The sequence below is a fragment of the Hyperolius riggenbachi genome, chromosome 1 (assembly GCF_040937935.1).
Source record: "Hyperolius riggenbachi isolate aHypRig1 chromosome 1, aHypRig1.pri, whole genome shotgun sequence".
In the NCBI taxonomy this organism is placed as follows: domain Eukaryota; kingdom Metazoa; phylum Chordata; class Amphibia; order Anura; family Hyperoliidae; genus Hyperolius; species Hyperolius riggenbachi.
In genome coordinates, this window is record NC_090646.1 from 56,751,169 (window position 1) to 56,772,518 (window position 21,350).

A 21,350-nucleotide genomic window follows, 5' to 3' on the forward strand; every position below is an offset into this window, starting at 1 on the left:
GAAGAGAAAAACAAAAGTTTGCTTTCCTAAAACAGAAAGAATTTGCGATAAGTCAGGTTGGAGTGAGCTTGAGATGTCTCCCAGAGCAACACTGCTGAATATATGCAAATTAACCATTGTACCCTTAGAAGCTAAACACACCTCCAGAACCGCTGGAATGCAATGATGTGTCAGCTTGTTAATTTGTACAGAGCCATAATAATCCAACATGCATACAGACTGTTTCGGATTGTTTTATCCTCATCAGTGCACGGCATGGATTAATTTGGCTCTATGGAGTAGGGCTTGTGAATCCGAGAGGCACAGACTAACCAGCAAGCTCATGGTGACCCAGAACTCATTGGAGTGTGTAAGGGACTACAATGGTCCTAAAAGCCCCCTTACTAAGATGTTAAGAAAAACAAAAGTTTGCTTTCCTAAAACAGAAAGAATTTGCGACAAGTCAGGTTGGAGTGAGGGTCTAAGGAAGAGAAGAGACCACTGCTAGCTAAGAAAAACAGTCATAAATTAGGATTAGATAAATTAATTAACAACTGCTGGGGTCAGTGTCAAAACTGTAAAAGAAACTAGCAGAGCTCACTGATGTTTGTGAATGCCTGCATTAAAACTCAGCGGAACTTAGTTCTATCTGCTTTGTAATGTAAATCTCTGGTATTTCTCACATCGATCTGTATGTCCGTCATACAGAGGAATGGATTATATCAGTGACAGTTATGATTGGTCCTGATTGTTTTAACACATCAGGAAGTGAGAGAGAGATGCAGGGATTGGGTAACTCTGGAATTCAGCTATTAGTGCAGAGCAGGGCGCTGGATGGCTGCGCTGCGGGACCAGAAGAGATGATTTACTTTGACATATGACCTCTTCTCTCTCCAAGTCATGCCGCCCTTCTTATCTTATCTAATTTTATCACCCTAGGCCGTGGCCTTTCTGGCCTTCCCAGAAATCCAGCCCTGACTCTACTCCTGTTCTCTCTTGGCACATTAAGCTAATACACAATCAGGCTCTTTGTTGCCACCTCTCTTTTTGTTTTATGGAATAGGAACCTTGGACATATTATGTAAGGAATATGGCAGTTGTTGAGGTGATAAAGTCTTGTTAATATTAGGTAGTGAATGATTAGGGCAGAGCAGTTTTGAAGATGTCGGTTTTGAGAGCTTATTTAAGCATGTTACTACTGGGGGCAAGTTGTATTAGTCGAGGAAAAGCATACCTGAGAATGGGGTCTACTTAAAGAGGAACTCCAGTGAAAATAATGTAGTAAAAAAAGTGCTTCATTTTTTACCATAATTATGTATAAATGATTTAGTCAGTGTTTGCTCATTGTAAAATCTTTCCTCTCCCAGATTCACATTTTGACATGTATTACATGGTGACATTGTTACTGTGGGCAGGTTATGTAGCTGCTCCTAGCTGTTTTGGCTGTTAGAGACAGCTGTAAACAGCTAATTCCTGTCTGTGAACATTGTTACATTGTGGCAGTTTGCCCAGAGTACCGTGGTACTCAGAGCTTCTTGTGGGAGGGGTTTCAGCACAAAATCAGTCATACAGTGCCCCCTGATGGTCTGTTTGTGAAAATCATTATATTTCTCATGTAAAAGGGGGTATCAGCTACTGATTGGTATAAAGTTCAATTCTAGGTTGGAGTTTCTCTTTAAGAAATGTTTTGAGGACATGCATATAATAGGGTAGAAACTCCAAACAAAATTGGCTATTCTCCCACAGCTGAGGAACATCTTGGACCCACACTTAGTTAAAAAAAATCCCTATGATTGTATTATAACCTCCTCCTCTTATCTTCTGATAAACCCATGGCTCAAGCTAGGTACACACATCAGATAAGTCTTTGGATCACAGACCAATTTTACCCCCTTCCATGTAGTATGAGAGCCATATCCACACAGTCTATTCTATTAAGCTGAACTCCCCATCAGATAAAAACCTTTGCAAGATGCTGGACACAAAGATGCTGTACACACTCAACAGATCAGTATCTGCAAAAGATCTGTTCCTGCAAAAGATCCGTTCCTGCAAAATGCATTCATAGTCTATGAGATCTGCAGATCTCATACACACCTTGTTTAACAGACATTCGTCTGCAGATCTGACAATCATCTGCAGATCTAAAAATCCATCCTGGTGGATCGGATCTGCAGATGGCTGTCGGTTAAACAAGGTGTGTATGAGATCTTCAGATATCATAGACTATGAATGCATTTTGCAGGAACTGATTTTTTGCAAATAGTGATCTGTTGCATGTGTACAGCATCTGTGTGTGCAGCATCTTGCAAAGATTTTTATCTGATGGGGAGTTCAGCTCAATAGAATAGGTTGTGTAGAGTATGGCTCTTATACTACATGGAAGGGGGTAAAATTGGTCTGTGATCTTTCATTTTCCAAAGACTTTTATCTGATGTGTGTACCCACCTTCACTCTAAATTAAAGGTCTACCCACGATATGATTTTGCTTAAATTTTTTTGTGATGAACTATCATTCATCACGATACCATATAACATTGTTTAACTAAAATTAGTTAAACTATGATTAACGATATGATGAATCCCATTGCAGACTATCCATCCAACCCCTTAGACTCACATGCTAATTACCACAATTGTTTAAAGTCTAGTTCACGGCCATCGTTTGTTGATGGATTAGGGAACGAATTGCCATCACTGCAAATCTCCCGATCCATCTTCCGGTGAGTACATACATGGCTTTATAACCGAACTCTTTGAAAACCTCAACTTCCCCCCCATCTGATGGTTTAGACTTGTCAATCCAAATCTTTAACTCACAAAACACATCTCTAACAAATATTCTAGAGAATAACAGCTAAAATTTATATATGGTGCCTTCTCCATATATGGTGCATTTTTCTTTCCAAAATGTAATTCCCCCAAATCAGACCTTCTGCACTTCTGGCCTGAGGAGACCAAATGTATTAACCATCTTTCTATCAGAATCATCTTTATTCTCCAAGCACGACTGCAGTGTTCTCCCCATTAAAAAGTAGCAGGGTTGGTGGGCAATGAGAGAATGCAGGGCCAGCACTTTCCTGAGTAACTCTAAGCTGATGATAGCCGGGTGCTCACCAAAACTAGCCGGGTGGAGCGCCTGGCTAAAAGGGCCTGGGGAGAACACTAGACTGGGTCGTGCCTGAAATTAATAGGACACTCAATATACAGCAGTGTGAGCAAGATACAATGAAGAAGACAAAGAAGATATTCAATAAACAGATTATCAATAACAACAATCAGCATTTCAATAGACAGATTGCGACTGCGAACCCTAAAGGAGGGAGTGGAGAGAGTTCAAGAGGTTGACAGCCGAGAGGGAAAAAGTGTTCCTATGCCTTGCGGTCCTGGTGGAGATGGCCCACATTTTCTCACCCCTGCCAGTGTAATGTTACCACTTTTCTGCTATGCAACCCGTCCATCTCTACTGACCCGTTCATAATGACATACTTCACCTGATCACAACCAGCAACCTTCATGGAGTCGTGGTTTACATAGCAAAAATAAACAAACGCTGTATGGACCTTTGATGTCCTCTAGATACCTTGCTTAACCGAATTCGGACCTTGCTAATTAAAATCTATGCCCTGTTTGGGACCTGTTATCCTTGCCAGGGCATATCTTTCCATTACCTTGCTGCATGCTACCACCGATTGTGCTGCTCTCCTGTTGCTGCAGCCCACTCGCTCTCCCGTCAGTATGACAGCAGATCTCCGTGAGTCAGTCAGGAGCCGATTTAATTGGCTCCCTCCTGACCCTGTGATCACTGTGAGCCAATCACAGGGTTAGGAGCCAATGAAAATCACAGGAGAGTAGCGTGAAGAGTGAGAGAGACGGGACCATGCAGCGTGACGTTGGTGAGCCCCGTTTTCTGACCAAAAAGTCTGTAGTCCTTAAAGTTCCCCTAAGTTGGGTTCTGAACAATATACTTTTTATATATTATTTGACTTCTTCTGCCGTGACATATTACCGCACGATCCTCCTCCCCCTCCAGCTCCCCATCTATCCCTCGCTCTACTGAGTTGTCAATGATGGGTGGGGAGAAAGTGTCAGCACTTCCTCCTCTCTGTCCATCCTTAGCTCCGCCCCCTGCACCTCGTAGCTTACAGTTCCGATCTCATACTGCACACAGTGCTCAGGGGAACTGCAGTGTGTGCGGGCTTGTGATAATTGAGATCAGAGCGATAGTGTACTAATATACACTATCACTCTGATCTCGGTTATCACAAGGCTGCACACAGCGCAGTTCCCCTGCGCACTGTGTGCAGTCTCTGATCAGGAACTATAAGCGTCAAGAAAGGGGGCGGAGATAAGGACAGGCAGAGAGGAGGAAGAACTGACACTTCCTCCCTGCCCATCATCAATGTCCTGTTCTAGTCGAAATATTTCGGCCGAGCAGAACAGGGCACAAGGGGGTGCTGAAGGGGAGGAAGGTGCTGGGAGGTATGTCACATCACCTTCCTCCCCGGGGTGTCGCCAGCAATGGAGCCACCAGCGGGGCCTGCAGAAGAGCCAGGAGGACGCCGAGGGGACCTCGCGGCCTACGGTGGGCTGGAGGAAGCCCCAGGTAAGTGAAAGTTTTGATTTACAGTTCTGCTCAGGGTCCCTCTAAAATTGTATGATTTTTGCGATAGTGGTCCTTTAAGGATTAGCGGTTTTGTTTTTTTTATGTACACCAGAGATGCACTTAAACTAAACTTAGGATATAACTGTAGAGTAGCTGTTAAACAAAACTCAAAACTAGTCCTTGGTAAGAGTACTTGTAAAAGGTACAGGCCGGAACAAAGAACATCTATCAGGCCCTAGGCAATGTAACTGTGGGTACATGTAAGAATGATGTGCAGGTACTCTGCAGGGGAATGAGGAGATTCTTCCTCTATTACACATCTGAACATGGATCAGGCCCTAGGCAATGTAACTGTGGGTACATGTAAGAATGATGTGCAGGTACTCTGCAGGAGAATGAGGAGATTCTTCCTGTGTTACACATTCTTCATGCACAATCTGAACCAGGTTTACGAGTGATAGACAACACCTCTGCGATCAATGTGCACAACATTCTCAGTGGATTAACAGCAGCTCTGTGGGGAGTGCATATGTAGAGTACAGTATCATACTACTAGGTTATTTAATTTGTAGTCACAAACCCTATATTTTTAACATTTTAAATTCGTTGAATTTATGAGCAAAGGGTGTGCATACATTTGCATACAAAATTTGCATAAATCTGCATCAACACAGAATTATTTTCATCTCATTGACCATCCCTGTTAGTGGCACAACTACATGTAGTAGTTACAGAAGAGATGTTATCCTACCTAATAAAACCCCTGTGTCTCTGCGTCCCATGTCCGCGTGTGTGTCTGCGTGCGTCTTCGCTACTGCGCATGTGCCTCGGCCGTTGCTCGGACAGGAGCAGGACAGCCAGGGGGCCGGGCGAGTGAGCATAGGTGTGTGTGCGTGCGGCATGCACACATACGTGACACGGGCATGCACGCTGACTAAGGTCCCTAGTTATATATAAAAGATTAATGTGTACACATCAGATATACAGTCACAGTCAGATAGGTATATCTTGTTTAAAGATACAGTGACTGCTTTATTACAGCAGCAATATTGGTTTATTTCATGTGGACTAAGCTCTGCTATTACTGTATATGCAGGTTGTTTATGATTACTATTATCTGAGAAATAGAACATTTTATCCCATTTTCTCTTTTAATTACAGTTTACATTTATTAGAAATGAAACCAAAGATGTAGATCCCACAAAACCGCACCACACATCCAGTACAATTCAAATAATGATCTTTATTGAAACACCAAGTAACAAGGAATAAATAAAACACAATAACACGCTATATGCCAGGGTGTGTAGTAATCAATATATGAGGTATAATAAATATAGCAACTCATTCCCCTCAATGTAGACAACTGTAGGTCAATATGGGTGTCAAATAATGAAGGACAGGTACTGCTTGGAAAGCGAAAGAGGAAGTGTCAGTGCACTGAGCAATAGACCAGAATTGCCAGAAGAAAAGTGCCAAAAACGTGCTACTAGTACAGTAAGAAAAGGATCCCAAAAGGAAATGAACAAAAGTTTAGTTGCCCGGTGGAAGCCGCCGTGAGTGGCGAATCGCGAAGGCTCCCTGCACAGGGTGACACGGCCGCTATCCCCTCTTCAGTAAACTTTCATTTTGCACTTAAACAGGAAATCCAGTGAAAATAACATGAAGAAAAACGTGCTTAATTTATACATTAATTATGTATAAATGATTTAGTCAGCATTTGCCCTTTGTAAAATCTTTCCTCTCCCTAATTTACATTCTGAAATGTATCACATGGTGACATTTTTACTGCTGGCAGGTGATGTCAGTGGAAGGAGATGCTGCTTGTTTTTTTGGCAGTTGAAAACAGCTGTTATTTCCCACAATGCAGCAAGGCTCCCACAGCCGTACAGAGCCCCCTAATGATCCGTTTGAGAAAAGGTAAAGATTTCTCATGGTAAAGGGGGTATCCACTACTGATTGGGATGAAGTTCTTGGTTACGGTTTCTGTTTAAGCACATTGGGCGTGCCTTCCTTAGTTACGCGCGTCACTTACATAGCAACGCACGTAACTTTAAATGCGGGTACTCCTGTGAAGTATGGAACTGCAATACTTACGTAAGGTGTCCATAGAGAGCACTTTCACACTGTTTACTGCACAGCTGCATTTTTATGGTGTTTGTCCCTTATGGCCCATACTCACGGGCTACAAATGTCGCCCGTGAGTATGGGCCGTTGAACGGGCGCGCACCCCGAACTGTCGCCCGTCGCTGATGTCGCCAGGCGATTGAAATGTTCAATCGCCAGGCGACAGTCGCCGCCGCAACTCCGCCGCAGCTGTCGCTAGTCCGCGTGAGTACGCGGACTAGCGACAGCAACCTCCATTCAGCTTCCGGCGGGGGGAGGAGGAACGTCGGCGACAGCTTCCGTCGAGCCGCTGGTCCCTCTTCCGCGTGTGTACGCGGAGGGACCTGGCGAGGAGCTGTCGCCGGCCTGTCGCCCGCACGCTCACGTGTGCTGGCGACAGGCCACTTTTGATGCCCGTGAGTATGGGCCATTAAAGACGAAGACAAGACAAATAACACTTATATCGCACTTTTCTCCTGGCAGACTCAAAACGCCAGAGCTGCAGCCACTAGGGCACACTCTATAGGCAGTAGCAGTGTTAGGGAAACTTGCCTAAGGTCTCCTACTGAATAGGTGCTGGCTTACTGAGCAGGCAGAGCTGAGATTCGAACCCTGGTCTCCTGTGTCAGAGGCAGAGCCCTTACCCATTACACCATCCAGCCACTACACGATGCTCTTAGCGCATGTCCACTTTTGTTGAGCATGTCCAAAATGTTCTCTGTTATTTATAGTTGGTGGTTGGGTAAAGCCATTTATTATCATGCAGTTGTAGTGGTGGTGATGAGTGGTGGGGGGGGTTGTTTTGTTTTGTTTTTTTATCATTATGACAAGTAGAAGCACCAAATGGCCTTGATCAAAGGTTTATATACCCTTAATGTTTTGGTTTAATGATATACATGTACATTGACATACACAGGTTAACTTGGATATTAATGGTAATCGTTGACACCTGTGACTTGATTGCTTGCAATTGCTGTAGTCTGTGTGTAAAAAGTCAGTGAGATTCTGAGCTCCACAATCACCTACACATTTCAGCCATGGGGAAAGCAAAAGAAGTGTCTGAGGGAGAAGGTTGTTAAAGAGAAACTGTAACCAAAAATTGAACTTCATCGCAATCGGTAGCTGATACCCCCATTCCCATGAGAAATCTATTCCTTTTCTCAAACGGGGGTCTGTATGGCTAATATTGTGGTGAAACCCCTCCCACAATGTCAGAATGTAAATCAGGGATAGAAAAGATTTTACAATGGGCAAGCACAGTAAATCATTTATACATAATTATTGTAGCCCTTTTTTATCACATTATTTTCACTGGAGTTCCTCTTTAAGCTTAAAAAAAAGAAAGAAGAAGAAAAGGATATGCTGTTAAAAGATATCCAAACAGTTGAGAATGCGAATCAGCATAAGGGAGAAAATACAAGGTGTGACATAAGGCGTAATCTGTGTTTTGGTTGGTAGATAGTCCTACGCTTTGCAGGAAGTAGACCTTGGTCAAAGGGGTGACCATGCCCAAAGAGTTTTAATAGTATGGTAAGTTTGAAGGATTCATGAGTTGCTGAGGGAAATGTATGTTGTGGGAGGAGGATGGAAGCCCATGAGAAAAGCTTTTCTTTTCATTTGGAAAGAAGTGAACACACGCACTCCTATTCGTGTTTTAATTTTTTATTATCTTATATTTTGGGGCGTGGTCAGGGCATAGGTTAGGATCTGGCAGACATGGAAAGTGGAAGGGTAGCCAGGTAAGAGGGTTGCATCTCATAGTTGCACTACTAAGGTCAGTAGTTCAAATCTAGGCCAGGGCACTACCTGCTTAGAGTTTGCATGTTCTCCCCGTGTCTGCGTGGATTTCTTCAGGGCACTCCGGTTTCCTCCTACATTCCAAAAACGTGTAAATAAATTGTTTCCCCCAAAATGGTTCTTAGTCTATCATAGGGATGTTAGACTATGACTGTGATAGGCACATGACAGTGACATGGCTGTGTATTCTGTAAAGTGCTACAGTAGATGTCAGTGCTATATAAATACATAATACTAATATGGTAGGACATTTGACTATGACTATGGTAGGATTAGACTGTGAGCCCCTCTGAGGACAGCCGGTGGCGGTGACATGACTCTGTACTCTACTTTACTATGTAAAGTGCTGCAGAAGATGTCAGTGCTTTATAAATATATGATGGTAATAATATGGTAGGACATTAAAGGACAACTGAAGCAAGAGGGATATGGAGGCTGCCATATTTATTTCCACTTAATCACACTCAGAGATGAGTCAAGTGGTAATTTTTTTACTTACCCCAGACTTCCTCCAGCCCCATAAGCATGGATGCGTCCCTCGTTGTCCTACCGCATGCCTCTGTTAAGCCGCAATCTTCTCCGGTATTCGGCTCAGTGACGTCAGCGAGGGACGTTCTGCGTATGCGCGGACCTTCTGTGCAAGCGCAGAAGACCCCGGCTGACATCACTCAGTCAAATACCAGGGGTTGATTGCGGCTGAACAGAGAATTTCACGAGGACTACAGGAGGACCATGAGGGACGCATCCATTCTAATGGGGCTGGAGGAAGCCCCGGGTAAGTAAAAAAGCGGCCACTTGACTCGTCTTTGAGTCTTTCTAAGTAATACAGTTGCCTGGTGTCACGACCCGAAGGGAGATGTAATTCAGGGTCCGCCGATCGTCAAAACCCCAAATTACCCTTCCGCATCCCGCACAGTATAGAATTGGTGCAATTGGTGCAATCTTATGAAACACATGTTGCACACATAACGGTGAAAAGTGAGTTTAGGCTTCGTAGCTGGACTCATTAACCCTTCGGAGGTGACCAGCTGGCCCACCCGCCCCTTCCCATCATGCGATCGGTACCTGGGATTAATATTCAGTTGGTGGGTGAGCGCGTCTAATAATGGCACAGCGAGAAATAGGCTGCATCTGTTATGGATTTATGTACAAAATTAGCTCCTCACACCTCTGACACCCAAGATGTCTCCCCTTAAAAATACTCGCTGGCGCCGCGTACTTTCCGCCGCCACTTCCTGATAGGATATTGCCATCGCTCTCCTGTTCCCCACATCATTTCCTTTATGTTTATATATTTCTCCTTCATTAGTGCTGTCTGAAGGGTGATTAGATCCTTCAAACATTTTACAGAGGTTAAACGTTGATTAAGATTTAATTATTACTGTAAATAGCTTTGTATGACATATGGTGCAAAACCTGACATATGTGCATTTGAATAAATGAAGTGAGATTTCCCATGATGCTCTAGTAGCTGGGTAACAGCTTTGCTGAAGGGTTATGTCGCACCTCGTGTCTATCTCGCATTCATGTTATATTTTGTTGCATTTGCAGCTTGGAAGAAAGATTTATTTTTTTCGGGGAGGGGGGCTGGTATTTTTTTTTCCCGCTGTGTGTATTATGTGTTTTTTCCCCCCCTTCGAACATGGAATATTTTAAATGCCTAAATTGTTTGCTTCTATGTTACCCTAATTTGTTAAACTAGGTTAAACATTCTCAAGATCCTGCCTTTTTTTTCTTCTTTCTTGCCGACGAAGGGGTAACTGTCTTGACGGGTGTACGTACCACAATGCTCAGTTATTTTCATCGTACACCCTTCAGTAGCCCGAAAATGCAATTGGTTAAAAGTGAATACATCTCCGAAGACTCTGGTTTCATCCCACACCACAAAAACATACAGAGTTAATTGGCTTCCCCCTAAATTTTCCCTAGACTGTAATGGACATATGACTATGGTAGGGATTAGATTGTGAGCCCCTCTGAGGACAGTCAGTGACATGACTCTGTACTCTGTACAGTGCTGCAGAAGATGTCAGTGCTATATAAATACATAATAATAATTTGGTAGGACATTAGACTATGACTGTGGTAGGATTAGAGTGTGAGCTCCTCTGAGGACAGTCGGTGACATGACTCTGTACTCTGTACAGTGCTGCAGAAGATGTCAGTGCTATAGAAATACATAAAAATAATAATAACATGGCAGGACATTAGACTATGACTATGGTAGGGTTAGACCGTGAGCTCCTCTGAGGACAGTCAGTGACATTAATATTATTATTGATTTATAAAAGTGCCAGCATATTCCGTGGCGCTGTACATAGTAGGAAAACAAACAAGGGATACATAATGATACAGACAATGATAAATACATCAAAATACGGACACTGGTACAAAATGCAGAAATGGTGGTTACAATGACAGATGTGACCACCATGACATGACTGTGTATTCTATAAAGTGCTGCAGAAGATGTCAGTGCTATATAAATACATAATAATAATATGGTAGGACATTACACTATGACTATGGTAGGATTCGATTGTGAGCTCCTCTGAGGACAGTCAGTGACATGACTCTGTACTCTGTACAGTGCTGCAGAAGATGTCAGTGCTATATAAATACATAATAATAATATGGTAGGACATTAGACTATGACTGTGGTAGGATTAGAGTGTGAGCTCCTCTGAGGACAGTCGGTGACATGACTCTGTACTCTGTACAGTGCTGCAGAAGATGTCAGTGCTATAGAAATACATAAAAATAATAATAACATGGCAGGACATTAGACTATGACTATGGTAGGGTTAGACCGTGAGCTCCTCTGAGGACAGTCAGTGACATTAATATTATTATTGATTTATAAAAGTGCCAGCATATTCCGTGGCGCTGTACATAGTAGGAAAACAAACAAGGGATACATAATGATACAGACAATGATAAATACATCAAAATACGGACACTGGTACAAAATGCAGAAATGGTGGTTACAATGACAGATGTGACCACCATGACATGACTGTGTATTCTGTAAAGTGCTGCAGAAGATGTCAGTGCTATATAAATACATAATAATAATAATATGGTAGGACATTACACTATGACTATGGTAGGATTCGATTGTGAGCCCCTCTGAGGACAGTCAGTGACATGACTATGTACTCTGTAAAGTGCTGCAGAAGATGTCAGTGCTGTATAAATACATAATAATAATATGGTAGGACATTAGACTATGACTATGGTAGGATTAGATTGTGAGCCCCTCTGAGGACAGTCAGTGACATGACTATGTACTCTGTAAAGTGCTGCAGAAGATGTCAGTGCTGTATAAATACATAATAATAATATGGTAGGACATTAGACTATGACTATGGTAGGATTAGATTGTGAGCTCCTCTGAGGACAGTCAGTGACATGACTATGTACTCTGTAAAGTGCTGCAGAAGATGTCAGTGCTATATAAATACATAATAATAATATGGTAGGACATTAGACTATGAGAACGCTAGGATTAGGGTGTGAGCTTACTCAGTAAAGTGATGTGGAAGATGTCAGCCCTATATAAGTACTAAATAATAATACATGTTTGAAGCCTCTAATAAATGGGCAGGCATACAGGAGTAAGTTGAGTCTTGTTGCAATGTCAGTATAGGGGTCTAAAAGGGGTAGATATCCCCCATTGGTGTGTTCATGGAAGGCGGGGAGGAGGGTGTTGCAGTATGTGATGGGGGGTCTACTAATGGAATGGGGGGTCTACTAATGGCATATTACACAGAATGGGGGTTTTGCACACAATATTGTGGGACGCTGCACATGGAGAAGGGGAGTGTCAGTAGTGCAGTTACAGAGTCATGGCCCCCGGTGCTTATATTTACCTGGTCCCCTCCCTTCCCTAGTATTCGATTTATGTTATTGGCAAAGCATAAAATCCAAGCATCCTATGTACTAAATAAAGGATATAATTATGCATTAAAGCACTGTGGCAGTTGGGGTACACACACAGGCTCTGGTGTGCGCACATGCAGGCTTTGGGCAGAGGTGGCATTTGCATTGTAGGCAACAGTTGTGGTGTGTACAAGCATATGCTTTGGGCGGAGGTGGCATTCACTTTGTAGGCTTTAGTTGTGGTGTGCACAAGCATATGCTTTGGGCGGAGGTGGCATTCACTTTGTACAATACAATAATACAATAACATTTCTATAGCGCTTTTCTCCCATAGGACTCAAAGCGCTTAGGCTCTCTCAGATTCAGTAATTAGTAGGATGAAGTATTCACACAACAAAAGTTATATTTCTGCAAATGCCAGACTGAACAGGTGGGTTTTCAGTCTGGATTTAAACACGTCCAGGGATGGGGCTGTCCTGATCTGTTGAGGTAAGGAGTTCCAAAACGTAGGGGCAGCATGACAGAAGGCTCTGGGACCAAAAGTTTCTAAGTGGACTCTGGGTATGACTAGATTATTAGAACCTGTGGATCTGAGAATGCGGGGATTGCTACGCAGCTGTAACATATCTTTCATGTATCCAGGGCCTAGATTATTCAGGGATTTAAATGTCAGTAGGCCGATCTTGAATAGGACCCTCCATTCTATAGGTAGCCAGTGAAGGGAATGCAGGACTGGCGTTATGTGGCAGTGACGGGGTTGGCTGGTTAGCAGTCTGGCAGCAGTATTCTGTATCAGCTGTAGGCGGTACAAGGCCTTTTTTGGAAGGCCAGTGTAGAGAGCATTGCAGTAGTCCAGTCGGGATGTGATGAAGGCGTGGACTAAGGTTGGCAGATCTTCTGGGGGTATGAGGTGCTTGATTTTTGCAATGTTCTTCAGGTGAAAATAGGATGATTTCACCACAGCAGAGATTTGAGTTCTGAAGTTTAAATCCCCATCAATTAGAACTCCCAGGCTACGCACATGATCAGAGCTGCGTAGATCCGTGCCTCCTATTCCCAGTGGTGAAGACTGCAAGTTAAGTTGTTTTGTTATCATGCTCTGCCCTCCAATCAGAAGGACTTCAGTTTTGTCTGCATTTAGTTTCAGCCAGTTGTCATTCATCCATTGCTGTAGTTCACGTAAGCAGGCGTTTATAGTTAGAGTTGGGTCTGTCACACCAGGCTTGAAGGAAAGATATAGTTGGGTGTCATCTGCATAGCAGTGGTATGTCAGGCCATGTTTTTGGATTAGTTTTCCCAGCGGTAACATGTAAATCGTGAAAACCATACTTAAATGATACAGGGGTGGACAGGAAGGGCCCCATAGACACTTTGTGGGTTCTGCCACTCAAGAAGGATTGGAACCACTGAAGAACTATGCCATCAATGCCGCAGTATTCCTGTAGCCCGTTTATCAAGATGTCATGGTCAACTGTATCAAAGGCTGCAGAAAGGTCTAGCAGTATGAGGATGGAGCACTCTCCTCTGTCTCTTGCCATGAGCAGGTGGTTGCATATTTGGATGAGGGCAGTTTCAGTGCTGTGGTGTTTCCTGAAGCCAGACTGGAATGGGTCATAACTGTTATTTTGTAGGATTCTGGCTTCTAGCTGTAGGCTGTAGTTGTGGTTTGCACAAGAATAGGCTTTGGGCGGAGGTGACATTTGCATTGTAGGCAACAGTTGTGGTGTGCACAAGCATAGGCTTTCGGCAAAGGTGGCATTTGCGCTGTAGGCGGTGGTTGTGATGTGCGCATGCACAGGCTTTGGTCGGTGGTGGCATTCGCTTTGAAGGCAGTTTTTGTGGCGTGCGCAAGCATAGGCTTTGGGCAGAGGTGGCATTCCTGTTGTAGGCGACAGTTGTGGTGTGCGCAAGAATAGGCTTTAGGTGAAGGTGGCATTCACGTTGTGATGTGCACAGGTATAGGCTTTGCTGGAGGTGACACTTGTGATGTAGTTGTAGTATGCACAAGCATAGGCTTTAGGTGGAGGTGGCATTCCTGTTGTAGACGGCGGTTGTGGTGTGCACAAGAATAGGCTTTGGGTGGAGGTGGCATTCGCGTTGAGGTATGCACAAGCATAGACTTTGGGTAGAGGTGACACTTGCATTGTAGTATGCACAAGCATAGGTTTTGGGTGGAGGTGGCATTCGCGTTGTGGTGTGCACAAGCATTGGCTTTGGGTGAAGGTGACATTTGCATTGTAGGCAGCTATTGTGGTGTGCACAAGCATAGGCTTTGGGCGGAGGTGGCATTCGCTTTGTGGTGTGCACAAGCATAGGCTTTGGGCGGAGGTGGCATTCGCTTTGTGGTGTGCACAAGCATAGGCTTTGGGCGGAGGTGGCATTCGCTTTGTGGTGTGCACAAGGATAGGCTTTGGGCGGAGGTGGCATTCGCTTTGTGGTGTGCACAAGCATAGGCTTTGGGCGGAGGTGGCATTCGCTTTGTGGTGTGCACAAGCATAGGCTTTGGGCGGAGGTGGCATTCGCTTTGTGGTGTGCACAAGCATAGGCTTGGGCGGAGGTGGCATTCGCTTTGTGGTGTGCACAAGCATAGGCTTTGGGCGGAGGTGGCATTCGCTTTGTGGTGTGCACAAGGATAGGCTTTGGGCAGTGGTGGCATTTGCGTAGTAGGTTGTTGTGTTGAAGCGCAGGTGAGTCATGTAGTATATAGAATGATTTGCAATTCTTTTGAGAATCCCAGGTTCACTGGTTCTATAGAATGCCCTAAATCAGTGTTCCCCAACCCTGTCCTCAAGGCCCACCAACAGTGCATGTTTTGTGGAAATCCACAGAGGTTAGTGTCGAAAATAAAAATGGACACTTACCTGGGGCTTATATCAGCTTCCTGTAGCTGTCATGTCCCGCGCCGTCCTTCTCCAATCACCCGTACCCCCCCCCCCCCCCCCACGCCCACATCCCCCACCGGCATCGTTTGATTATTCTTATAACAAGACAAATATTGCACGCTCCTGCTCGCATCATCGGGAGCTAACTGCACAGGCCACAGCCGCGCAGCCGCAGTCTTGCTAGGATCGAATTACACCAGGACCGGCGGCGGGGAACGGTGGATCGTTGGAGGACGGCGTGGGACATTACAGCCGGGGGCTGGTAGAAGCCCCAGGTAAGTGTCCGTTTTTAATTTCAATACCCCCCCCCCCACACACACACACACACACAGAACCCCTTTAAGTTATGCTATACGTTTTAATTTACTAAAATTAAAACTAGGGTCTTCACACTAGTCAGACAATATCAAGTGTCAAGTCGCAAGAAAGATCATGGTAAAGAAGAGCAATAGTATGCAGTGAAGAGAAGTAATCCCAATGATAAGAAAAAGATTGTGGCGGATATCACATGGACCAGTGAATATCGGTCCAGTATCTACACCAGCAATACAAAGTAAGAAGAACAAAAGAGAATAATGTAGCCTCTTAGACCCATGCTAGTAGCAACAGCCACATTGGACCTGTAAATATCAGTCTAAATGTTGCAATAAGTTGAATAGGTGTTCATAGGTATAAGCCAAATAAACACGATAGGTCTATAAACAGAGAGAGTAACAATAACAATAATATTTATATAGCGCTTTTCTCCCTGGGGACTCAAAGCGCTGTGACCCTGCATTATGCAGTCTCAAAGGCTCGGGAAAAGAGGTGAGTTTTTAGCCTTTTTTTAAAGCTGTCCAGAGAGGGAGCCTCTCGTACTGATTGTGGAAGTGAGTTCCATAGAGTAGGGGCTGCGTAGGAAAAGGCCCGAGCACCAAATGTTAAGTGTATCCTGGGAATATTCAGCTTCATCTTGTTGGCAGAGCGGAGGGTGCGTGGAGGGGCATAAAGTTCCAATAGGTCCGCTATGTATTTGGGACCCATGTGGTTTAGAGCCTTGAATGTCAGCAGGCAGATCTTAAAATTGATTCTCCATTTTACTGGCAACCAGTGAAGAGTTTGCAGTACTGGGGTGATGTGTGAGCTGCGGGGGGCATTGGCTAGGAGTCTGGCTGCAGCATTCTGTACTAGCTGTAAGGGGCGCAGAGCCTTATCTGTAGATCCGATTAACAGGGCGTTGCAGTAGTCTAGGCGGGAGGATACAAATGTATGAACCAGGGCAGGTAGGTCTTCAGCTGGGATAAGGTGTTTTATTTTCGCTATATTTCTTAGATGGAAGAAGGAAGACTTGACGACAGCTGATACCTGCTGTTTGAGTTTTAGATTTCCATCCAGGATCACCCCAAGGTTTCGCACAGAGTCTTTATACTGTACAGTATCTCCCCCAATTGCTAGTTTAAGGTGGTGAGCGTTTTGAACTTTATCCATCATGTGTGGACCACCTACCACCAACACCTCTGTTTTGTCAGAGTTCAGCCTCAGCCAGCTGGTGTTCATCCAATTTTGTAAATCCACTAGACACGCATTTATGGATGCTGATGGGTCTTGGGTGCCAGGCTTGAAGGACAGATACAGTTGTGTGTCATCTGCATATGTATACATATACATATCATAGGCAAACATATTGACCCTGTTGGCAATACATGGTAGGAGCAATGAAAATAGCAGAACCAAACATCTGACCAACCAGACTTATGACTAGTGTGAAGACCCTGATTTTGGGCCTTTGTGTTGCACACACTATGTCCTCACTATTTCCTTTAGGGATACTCCCTGTAAGGTGCTGGGACTTGTTCTTTTATACATTACTAGTAGACCCAAGCCCGTTTAAAAACAGGCTCTAGGTCTTTTTTTTTAACACCGCCGCCAGTCACTGCGCATGCGCGCGCACCCGCTGCACGCACGCAACTGCCCGCCCACCAACCTCCCTCCCTGGTCCCTCCAAATGTGCGTTACTGCGCACATGCGCAGTAACAAGTTACCAGGGACACAGGGACGCTGAAAACTGCTGGACGCAGCGACTGAGAGGTTTTATTAGGTAGGATATTAACGGTTTTAATATGTATTTTTTGTTTTGTCTTTTTGTAGAAAGTGCTTTATACAGTGGCCTTACGAAGGGCATTGTGTAAAAATGTTTGCTGAATGCATTAAGCCTATACTACTATTGATTGCTATATCCCTGTTTTGGATGATTGTTTATACAAACAAGGAGCACCTTACAGAGACATTTTGTGAATCTGTTTGTATTTGTGTCAAAGATTTTTGATATTTTTGTACCGCAAGACCTTGCAAGAATTCCTATTTATGGTCCTTTCTAATTAATAAGGAGAGTTTGTTCATTGCCCAGACACCAAACCACCTTCTTAACTACTGACACTTGGTTCATTGCCCACACCCCGATCCACCTTCCTAACTTCTGGCTCTTGGTTCATTGCCCGCACCCCGATCCACCTTCCTAACTTCTGGCTCTTGGTTCATTGCCCGCACCCCGATCCACCTTCCTAACTTCTGGCTCTTGGTTCATTGCCCGCACCCCGATCCACCTTCCTAACTTCTGGCTCTTGGTTCATTGCCCGCACCCCGATCCACCTTCCTAACTTCTGGCTCTTGGTTCATTGCCCGCACCCCGATCCACCTTCCTAACTTCTGGCTCTTGGTTCATTGCCCGCACCCCGATCCACCTTCCTAACTTCTAGCTCTTGGTTCATTGCCCGCACCCCGATCCACTGTCCCAACTTCTGAAACTTGGTTTAAAAAAAAGCTAAGTGCTAAAAAAAAAAATGGTTTTTTATCATTTTAATTTTGAAAAATGTGGAAAGTAGTTTTAGACTTTTGAGGGATATGTACCCATTAGAGTGCTCTCCCTTGCTCTCACTTCCTTGCCACTCATCAACACATGCCACACCTATGTCTAGCATCAGTTAATTATAATGTCTAAACCCCACCCATCAACATGTCACACCCATGACTAGAATCAGTTCATTAGAATTGCTAAACCCCACCCATCAACACATGCCACACCCATGCCTAGCATCTGTTCATAATGATGGCTAAACCCCACCCATCAACATGTCACACCCATGTCAAGCATCAGTTCATTATGATGGCTAAACCCCACCCATCAACACATGCCACACCCATATCTAGCATCAGTTAATTATAATGGTGAAACCCCACCATCAACACATGCCATACCCATGTCTAGCATCAGTTAATTATAATGGTGAAACCCCACCCATCAACACATGCCATACCCATGTCAAGCATCATACTGGCTTAACCCCACCCGTCAACACATGTCACTCCCATGTCTAGAATCAGTTCATTATAATGGCTAAACCCCGCCCATTAACACATGTCACTCCCATGTCTAGAATCAGTTCATTATAATAGCTAAACCCCGCCCATCGACACATGCCACACCCATGTCTAGCATCAGTTAATTATACAATCTCCGGATGCAATTTCTTACAGCAGCTCACCCCTCCCCAGATTGAGAGGCAGAAATAATGATAGTGGCATGGGGCTGGACTTCAATAACGGTTCCTACAGGTAACCACCCCCTGTGCCTGATGGCAGATCTGTCCCTGGCCAGACTTGTAAAAGCTTTTTCCAACCAATGTTTTCATATATAGCTTCAATTGGCTACGAATAACCACATTTGGTACAGCATAAAAAAAGTATTTTAAGCAGAAGAGGAAAATGTTCTCCTAGGAGAATACTTAGGAGAAAGAGTAAATTGGTCGATCCCATTGTGTGAAATGTCAATTCGGTAAGGCTGTTACCGCATGGAAAACTAAAATTACCGACTAGTGAGATGTCCGGTATTTATATCTAGGCTGGAGCTGTCAGTAACTAACTGCCATTTAGAAGGTTATAGAAGGAAGGAAACAGCAGAGAAAAGGGGAAAACTAATTAAAACTATTCAGGAAAATAAGAAAGTTCATAATGAAAACATATCCCTAATTTCACAATGATATTATGTCGTAATTATTAATAGTAAATAAGATAATAATGGTTTTGAGCTGAGACAAATTCTAGGTTAATCTTATATAGCTTGGACTTGCACTTTACAGTATAGTAATAAAAAATGCTGTTTGTATCACATCTTTCCTCTATTTTCCCCGCACTGCAAGTAATCCATCAAATATCAAATACCGCATGATTCCATAAAATACTTCATGAGGTAAAATTCTTCATGCAGTTTTTCGGTAGATTACTAAACTATTTACGCATGTGTGAAATATACTCGACCCCTCCAGTATAGATAGCCAGAGAGGGCCCCTCCCAGTATAGGTAGCCAGAGAGGCCAGTATAGGTAGTCAGAGAGGGCCCCTCCCAGTATAGGTAGCCAGAGAGGCCAGTATAGGTAGTCACAGAGGGCCCCTCCCAGTATAGGTAGCCAGAGAGGCCAGTATAGGTAGTCAGAGAGGGCCCCTCCCAGTATAGGTAGCCAGAGAGGCCAGTATAGGTAGTCAGAGAGGGCCCCTCCCAGTATAGGTAGCCAGAGAGGCCAGTATAGGTAGTCACAGAGGGCCCCTCCCAGTATAGGTAGCCAGAGAGGCCAGTATAGGTAGTCAGAGAGGGCCCCTCCCAGTATAGGTAGCCAGAGAGGGTGCCTGCCACCCTCATGCAGAGTGCACAGTGGAAGGGGTGAAGTTAATCACCTCTGCAGGATCCACACGTGATCTGCCTTAACTCTCCTAGACATTCTAGTTACAGTCTTGCATTTGCATGGGCCTGCCCGCTTCTGCCCCCTTCCTCATAACTTTACCTCAGGCAGTCACCCATTCGCCCACTCCTTAAAACAGCCCTGCTGCTCACACTTTGGACAAGGGAAATGTTTGTGCCGGGGGTTGTGGGTCATATGACCCAGCCTCTAGTATAAAGGTGATGGGACTATAGCCATACCAGTAAGCAGTAATGAAGGCTGTTGTGCATCTGCATCCTAACTTGCTGAGCCGCCATAGCTTGCTGTATCGGGAGAGCAGCAGATCTGTTCATGTTATGTTACCAGCACAGCTCTACACCTGACGTGTGTAACCGAGGAGATGATATCTATAACATATGTTTACATTTATGGCTCACTAAACAGATTTGGTAGCATCCTACACTCCCTCCTGCATGATGGCGAGATAGCATAATCAGGAGGAAATGCAACACATTATGGCACCCACTATCAAAACATATCAAAATATTCAGTTTGGAAGTACGGGGAGTGATGTAACGCGTCAAGGTCTGCCATCTTTACATTATGATATCTGTCGTCACCGCCTTGCCCAATCACAGCGCCCTTATGGATTCTTTGACTGATTCTTTGACCTGCAGTAAGGCCAAGTTTCTGTCAATGCGATTTCAGAGCAAAAATTTGCATTAGGAAACATGCCAATGATAACCAATGGGCTAGTTTTCCATGTAGTGTGAATTTTAGTCTGCTGCATTTTTTCACATAACGCATCAGAATTGCGAATGGGTCTGCAAGTGAAATGCGAAAATTTGCATGCGGTTTACATAGAAAGCAATGGAGGGTAAATAAATGCACATTTTTCTTTCTTCTGTGTCTTCTGTGTTTACTTTTCAAGAAGCGGATACTGTGGTTTCTACCAGAGAAGGAAAGCCCTGACTGGAGTACATACAAGTGGTGGTTGCCATGGCACTTCCACAAACCCTCAGCCATGTCCTACCATTAAATATCATTAAAGACCACCTGAATTCTTGTACAGGACAGAAGGAAAACAGAGAAATGCACCCTGCATGTATTTTGAGAATTTAGCCCAATTCTGTAACTAATCACAACCATAATTTGATCTCTTGGCTGTGTCTGCCGGCTGCCGTGGCAGAGCAGCTAATTGGTATACACAGGATGATATGTTTATGTCCGCTTCCCTGCCTCAATGATCCCCACCCATCCCCCAAAGTAATTCCCTCAAAACACACACACACACACACACACACACCACACACACCACACACACACACACACACACCACACACACATCTCTGCCTAATGTAAAAAATATATATATACAGTGTGCATTTCTTTAGGTTTTCCTTCTGTC

At 44.2% G+C, this 21,350-nt stretch overlaps 1 protein-coding gene across 2 annotated transcripts in view; it reads left to right on the forward strand.

Moving 5' to 3' along the window:
- Positions 1 to 21,350, forward strand: part of SFXN5 (sideroflexin 5) — a 401,437-nt gene that overhangs the window by 377,927 nt on the left and 2,160 nt on the right. The window lies entirely within an intron of this gene.